This window comes from Vulpes lagopus, chromosome 3 (genome assembly GCF_018345385.1).
Source record: "Vulpes lagopus strain Blue_001 chromosome 3, ASM1834538v1, whole genome shotgun sequence".
Classification (NCBI taxonomy): Eukaryota; Metazoa; Chordata; class Mammalia; order Carnivora; family Canidae; genus Vulpes; species Vulpes lagopus.
The window spans coordinates 140,088,361-140,095,361 of NC_054826.1; the positions used below are offsets into that span (position 1 = coordinate 140,088,361).

Genomic DNA, 7,001 nt, shown 5'->3' on the forward strand with positions numbered 1-7,001 from the left:
AAGGAGGAGAGACATTGTGGGACAAGAGGAATAATTATCCAGCATGTGGCCCTTCTTTCCATTTAATATCTCGCAGGCACTTGCAATGAGAGGGAGAGCACCGAATTATCTATAAGATGCAATCAAATGGACTTTTAATATCTGAAAATGAATGCATGGTTATATATTCTGCCCAAAATATCTTAAGAGACCAAAAAGGAGAAGTAAATTATTGAAGAAAAAAAAAGCACGATCATATTTGTACTCTGCTAAAAACAGACTGGGCAATTAACAGGTTTTTGTAACTAGAAATATTTTGTTTTCCTAATTGGAAACTCTTTTTTTTAAAACTTATTTTTTCATGTCAAGAAAAGTGTTTCATTTTGCCTTTTATCATACTAATGAAGTGTTGTAAAATATATGTAGTATAGGAAGCATCACTATTAATGCTTTTAATAGTATTAAAATTAACAACACAAACCAGCTGAAATTTAAGAACTAGAAGGTCACAGATACCTCCTAAGTGCTCTCCCCTATTGCATACACCTGTTTCTGCTCTAGAAGACATTGCTCTCCTCAACTTATGTTCATTTACCTTCGTGTAGCAGACATTGTCAGTGCCTCACCTGCATCCTCTTGGCATTCACCATTCCTGTAAATGCAGATGGAGTATTAACAGCAAGTGTCTGTGATGATCTACCTAGGGGATTTCTTTGGACTGGACCAGAAGTTCCAGAGGACTCACTTTTTCATTCAACATTATGTTTCCAAAATTCATCTGCGTTTTTTTTTGTATGTCCGCAATTAATTAATCTTACACTAACTTGTGAATAAAGTTGAATCAATATAGTTTTCTTCATGCTCATTCTTTCTTTATTGATTGATTGCTACTTGGATTGGTTCCATATTCTTTCCATTATGTACATAGTGCTGCTATGTAAGAATCTCAGGGCACCTGTGCAAAAGTTGTATAATAGTGCATGAGAATGTTCATTCCAAATTACCTTCCAAAGTGGTTGTAGCAATTTACACTCCCTCTGGTATAAGAATTCCCATTGAACCAAATCCTCTGCAACATTTAGTCTTGACAGATTTCTTCATTGTTTTGTACTGCTGCCTTTATTGTACATTAAGTTAATATAGATATAGATATAGAGGGGATCCCTGGGTGGCACAGCGGTTTGGCACCTGCCTTTGGCCCAGGGCGCGATCCTGGAGACCCGGGATCGAATCCCACGTCGGGCTCCCAGTGCATGGAGCCTGCTTCTCTCTCTGCCTCTCTCTCTCTCTCTCTGTGTGTGTGTGTGACTATCATAAATAAATAAAAATTTAAAAAAAGATATAGATATACATATAGATATAGACTCATTGGAATAGTCTGGGGTTCATTTATATGTTACTGTACCAATAGCATTTAACAGTTATTGCTATTTTGTAGAATATCTTAATATATCTGGTAGAGTAAGTTTCCTTTTTTTATTTTTGTTTTTTTAATTTAAAGTACATCTATTTAATTACAACCATTAATGTAATATCTGCCTCAATAATTTCATTCTGATAATAAAAAATGATAGTATAATGATGGTTTAAAGCTAGTTCAATTGGAGTTTTAGAGGCTTATTTATCAAGAGTGAAAATAGACTATTAAAAACAGCTAAAAAGATAACATGTGTCATAGTGCTTAATGTTTCTGTAACTGCTGGTAAGGCTTACATCTAAATCTGATGAATAATTTTTTTTTAAGATTTTATTTATTTGAGAGAAAGAGAGAGAGTGCACAGGCAGAGGGGAGGGGCAGAGGCAGAGGGAGAAGCAGGCTGTCTGCCAAGAGGGGAGCTCGATGTGGGGCTTGATCCCAGGACCCTGAGATCATGACCTGAGCTGAAGGAAGACGCTTAACCAGCTGAGCCACCCTGGCGCCCCTGATGCAGAATTCTTCAAGGCGCTCAAATAGTTCTTTTCCCAGCCGCATGGTATATACTGGTACTATGAATCTGGAAGAGACTGGCTATGGGTATCACTCTCTGTCTTCAGTTGTGATTGTGCAATATCAGCAAGTACATTTTGTTTGTTTTCCAGAAGCATGTCCCCTTGATAAACAATATCTTCCAGACATGAAGCAGCTTCATGGTTTTCTTCTTCCAGTTTATACAAGCTAGCAGCCTGTAGAGCAGCTGCAGATTCTTCGCTGGGTAATGAATCTATCAAAACATCAATGTCTTTGCTGCTCATGCCATCCATGCTGCAAAAAACTGGACGTATTCTTCGGTAGGATTAGCTGACTGATCTTGGTTAATTGCTGTCTGAATGTTAGTAAAGAAGCAGGAGGGCTACAGTGCTAAGACACTCCAATGGCATTAGAAAACTGATCTGCAAGCGAATTCATCACGTCCTGCAGCTGTACGAGCCCATCCACCATGTTCTTCCACAAGCCAAGGGAGGCTAAAGCCCCTCTTTTGTTTTTAAAGGTTGAATTAACTATTTGTAGGTCATTTCTTTCTTTAAAGTACACTATAGAGTATTCCTCAGAAAATACATCAAATTTTGTTTGTGGTTCCCTTGAATATTTAGGTTGATTTAGACAGCAGAGACTTTTATAATACTGAGACATATTATCCAAGAGCATGGAACACCACTGATTTAAATCTTCATCTATGTTATTTAGAGCTTTGAGGCTTTGTCCACAGAGATCTTATGTATTCTTTTAAGGCTATTCCCAGGCAATTTATTGTTACTGTTGCCATTGAGTTATCCTCTTAATTTCTATTTGGCTCTTGGTGTAGAGAACCAAATCTCTCTTAAGTAGATATTCACATTATCTGAAAATTATGTCAATTTTATGTATTACTTTCTAATGCTTATTTCTTTCTCTTCCTTTATAGTCTTTGCCAGAACCTCCAATAGCATGTTAAATAGTAGCAGTGTTACTGTTCATCATCTTAAAGCAAATGCATTAGAAGTATTTCTATTAGATACAAAGTTTGTTGTAGGCTTTGGTATATATACCTTACTATGTTAAAGATAGTATTTTTCATTTTTTAAAGATTTATTTATTTATTTATTTATTTATTTATTTATTGAGAGAGGGAGGGAGGAGAGAGACAGTGTATGCTCGGGGTGGGGGAGAGGCAGAGGGAGAGAGAGAATCTCAAGTAGACTCTCCACTGAGCAAGAAGCCTGACACGGGGCTCCATCTCACAACCCTGAGTCATGACCTGAGCTGAAATCAAGAGTCAGATGTTCAAAAATTTTAAAAAATAATAAAAAAGTCAGATGTTCAACAGACTGAGCCACACTGGTGCCCCAAGATAGTCTTCTATTCCTAATTTGCCTTTTGGAAAACTATAGTTTGCTTTTTATCAAATGCTTCTTTAGCCTCAATTGTAAAAATTACATATTTTTTCTCTTTAAGTCTACTAATATCATGAATTATATTTGATAGATGAAATTCAGTTCATTTTATTTTTTTAATTAATTTTTATTGGTGTTCAATTTACCAACATACAGAAAAACACCCAGTGCTCATCCCGTCAAGTGTCCACCTCAGTGCCCGTCACCCATTCCCCTCCAACACCCTCCCTCCTCCCCTTCCACCACCCCTAGTTCGTTTCCCCGAGTTAGGAGTCTTTATGTTCTGTCTCCCTTCCTGATATTTCCCAACATTTCTTTTCCCTTCCTTTATATTCCCTTTCACTATTATTCATATTCCCCAAATGAATGAGAACATACACTGTTTGTCCTTCTCTGATTGACTTATTTCACTCATTTTAAATGATAATACTATTCATTGGATATGAAAAGAGACATATGATGTTTAGAGCTACTGTAGTTTAGGCATAGACCTTGTCTAACAATGAAACCAGCACACAGAATAAAAGCAAAATAAAACCAAGAGAGTAAGAGAATCAGATCTGGATAATACTGTATGTATTGTGGCATGGCATCAAGCCACACGGGAACTCAGTACTTCCCTAAACATTTGTTAGGTAAGCCAATAAATTATCTGAAACCAGTTTGAGTTTCCTTTTGAGGTACCTGATTTTGAAAGATTACTCACAAAATTCAGGTCTTATTTTTTTCAACTCTCTAACACTGTTTATGAAATAGCCAATTCTATCTTCATCATTTGGGTGACTTCTTTACTTTGATATCAATTTGCAAAAATTCATGAGTCTGTTGCTTAACAATACTCCACTTCTTTGTCTATTTTGTTTATTCATATACCAATGGTATTTTATTTTTTTGAAAGATTGTTTTATTATTAGGTAATCTCTACACCCAACATGGGTTTCTTTTTTTAGTTTTATGCTTTTATTAACACAAATATGACACACACATAAGCTGTGTATTCATTTTCTTCGCTATGCAGCCTGGCATTGGGATTTGTGACTCTGATGGCCAGCTGGGCTGCTCTTTCCACAATGGCTTTGAGGTTCTTGGAGGATACGTTGTGAGCAATCTCTGCACAATAAGATTTGTTACACATTGGCAGCCCTTCCAGCTCCTTGAGCTGTGGACTAGGAACTTCCTGAAGCCACTGGGCAGCATGTGCTTTGTTTTCTTGTTGCTCCCATAACTAGTGTTGGGCATCAAGATCTGGCCCTTGAATCTTCTGTGTACCCTATTGTCAATGCCTCTGGGTTTCCGCCAGTTGCACTTAATTTTGCTCAAACTCAGAACCCTGAGATCAAGAGTTGCATGCTCTACTGACTGAGCCAGACAGGTGCCCCATATTGTCTTTTAATTCTATTTATTTTTTAAATGGTTCAAAGTCAGAAAGTTTAGAACTGTATTCATTAAAAATTCTCCTCCAACTTCTGACTCCCAGTGTTTTCCATTTAGAAGATCCCCCCTGAGAACTTTAAGCACTCACAAGCAAATACATTATAAGCCCAACACAGTGTACTATAAAAATTGATCTGCACCTTGCTTTTTAAAAATAGTGTGTCTTACAGATTATTCCACTTCAAAAATAAAGGACATTGTCATATTTTTTTTTTTACATATATAGCTGGATAGTATTCCATTAAATGAATATATCCTCATTTGTTTTACTAACCAATCTTCTATTGACAGACATTTAGGTTCTTTCTTTTTTTTACTATTACAAACAGTTATGGAATGAAAACCTTATACATATGTCACATTGAACATGGAAGTGTGTATCTCTAGTATACATTCTTTATTCTGGAAGTACTGAGTCAGAAAATGTGTATATATATACATTTAATTTTTGAAAAATATTGTGAAAAAATATTATGAAATTGCCTCAGCTTAAAGTTACACATTTCATATATCAGGCAATATGTTTGAAACATCTATTTTTCCGAAGCCTATTATCAATATTTTTTATTGAAGCATAGTTGACATACAATGTTACATTAATTTCAGGTGTACAACATAGTAATTTGACAAATCTATGCCTATTTTCAAAAATTTTATCTACTCTAATATTTTTAAATCAACTTATTGAGATATAATTTACATAACAAAATGTACCCATTTTAAGTGTAGACATCACTATGCTTTAATAAATTTGTACATCTGTAAATCACCTCCACATTAGAGATAAAAAATATTTTTACCTCTCCAAGCATTCCCTTAAGCCTTACCAAATAATTCTCATACCCATCTTTTAGCACCTGGAAGCCATTGATCTGGTTTCTGTTACTATGTAATAGATATGGTGCTTGTTAGGTTTCACATAAATGAAATTGGACATTTGTACCCATTGTATTCATTTGTACCCTGATTCAATCATGTTTTTGTATTTATTGATAGTTCATCCTTTTTTATTGCTGAGTAGTATTCAATTGTAAAAATACAATTCATTTATCAACAAACCTATTCATGGATATGAGTTATTTTTACTTTTTGATATTTGAATAAAGTTTTCATAAACATTTGTGTACAAAATTTAATGTGCACATATTTTTCATATTGGGGGGCGCAGCAACTTAACAGTAGAATCTCTAGGTCAAACTTTATTGTCAGATAGATTGCCAAATGGAGCAAACAGGTTATACAATTTTATATTTCCTACACTAATATAGAAATTTCCAGTTGCTCAACATTCTTACAAACACTTGGTATCATCAGTCATTTACATTTTGCCATTCTAGTGAATGTGTAAGTTATTTTATTATAGTTTTAATTTGCATTTCTCTGATGATGGATGTGGGCATCTTTACCTGTTTTCATTGACCATTTTTGTATCTTCTTTTCTGAGCTTCCATTCAAACTTCTGCTACTTAAACAAATTTAGTTTGTTTCTTATACAGTTGTAAGAGTTTGTAACTACATCTATATCTAGTGTCTATATCATTTATCTACCTCTACCTACCTACTTACCTACCTACTTACCTATCTTCTATCATCATCTTAATCTATCTATCTAGTTTGGATACAAGTCTTTCATCAGATAAATGTATCGTAAATACTTTTTCCCAGTTTGTGGCTTGCTTTCTCAATTTCATACCATGTCTTTTGAAGAACAGAAGGTTTTCATTTTGATTAAGACCAATTTATCATTTTTAGGGGTGCCTAGGTGGTCAGTCTGTTAAGCATCTAACTCTTGATTATGGCTCAGGTCATGATCTCAGGGTCATGAGATCAAGTCCCTCATTGGCTCTATGCTGGGTATGGAGCCTGCTTAAGATTCTTTCTCTGTCTCCCGCCCCCCCACCCCCCGACTCTTCTCTCTCTCTCTCTTAAAAAAAGAAAAAGAACTTACTATTTTTTAAAAGTGCTATTTGTTTTAGCTGAGAAATCTTAATATGTCCCCAAATAATGAAGATTTTCTCCTATATTTTCTTCTATGTGTTTTATAATTTGGCTTTTATGAACTTTATTAAATTATTAATTTTTTTGCATGTGGAGGGAGATAAAGTTCATCAAGATCAGATTCATTTTCTTACATATGGATATGTATTTTTTCCAGGCCCATTTGTTGAAAATATTATCCATTATCCACAAAATTACCTTGTCAACTTAAAAAAATAATTTGCTATACATTGTGGATC

General features: G+C 34.9%; 1 pseudogene; it reads right to left on the bottom strand.

Annotated features, from left to right (window-relative positions):
- Positions 1–1,965: 1,965 nt before the first annotated feature.
- Positions 1,966–2,398, bottom strand: LOC121486141 (annotated as a pseudogene).
- Positions 2,399–7,001: the final 4,603 nt, after the last annotated feature.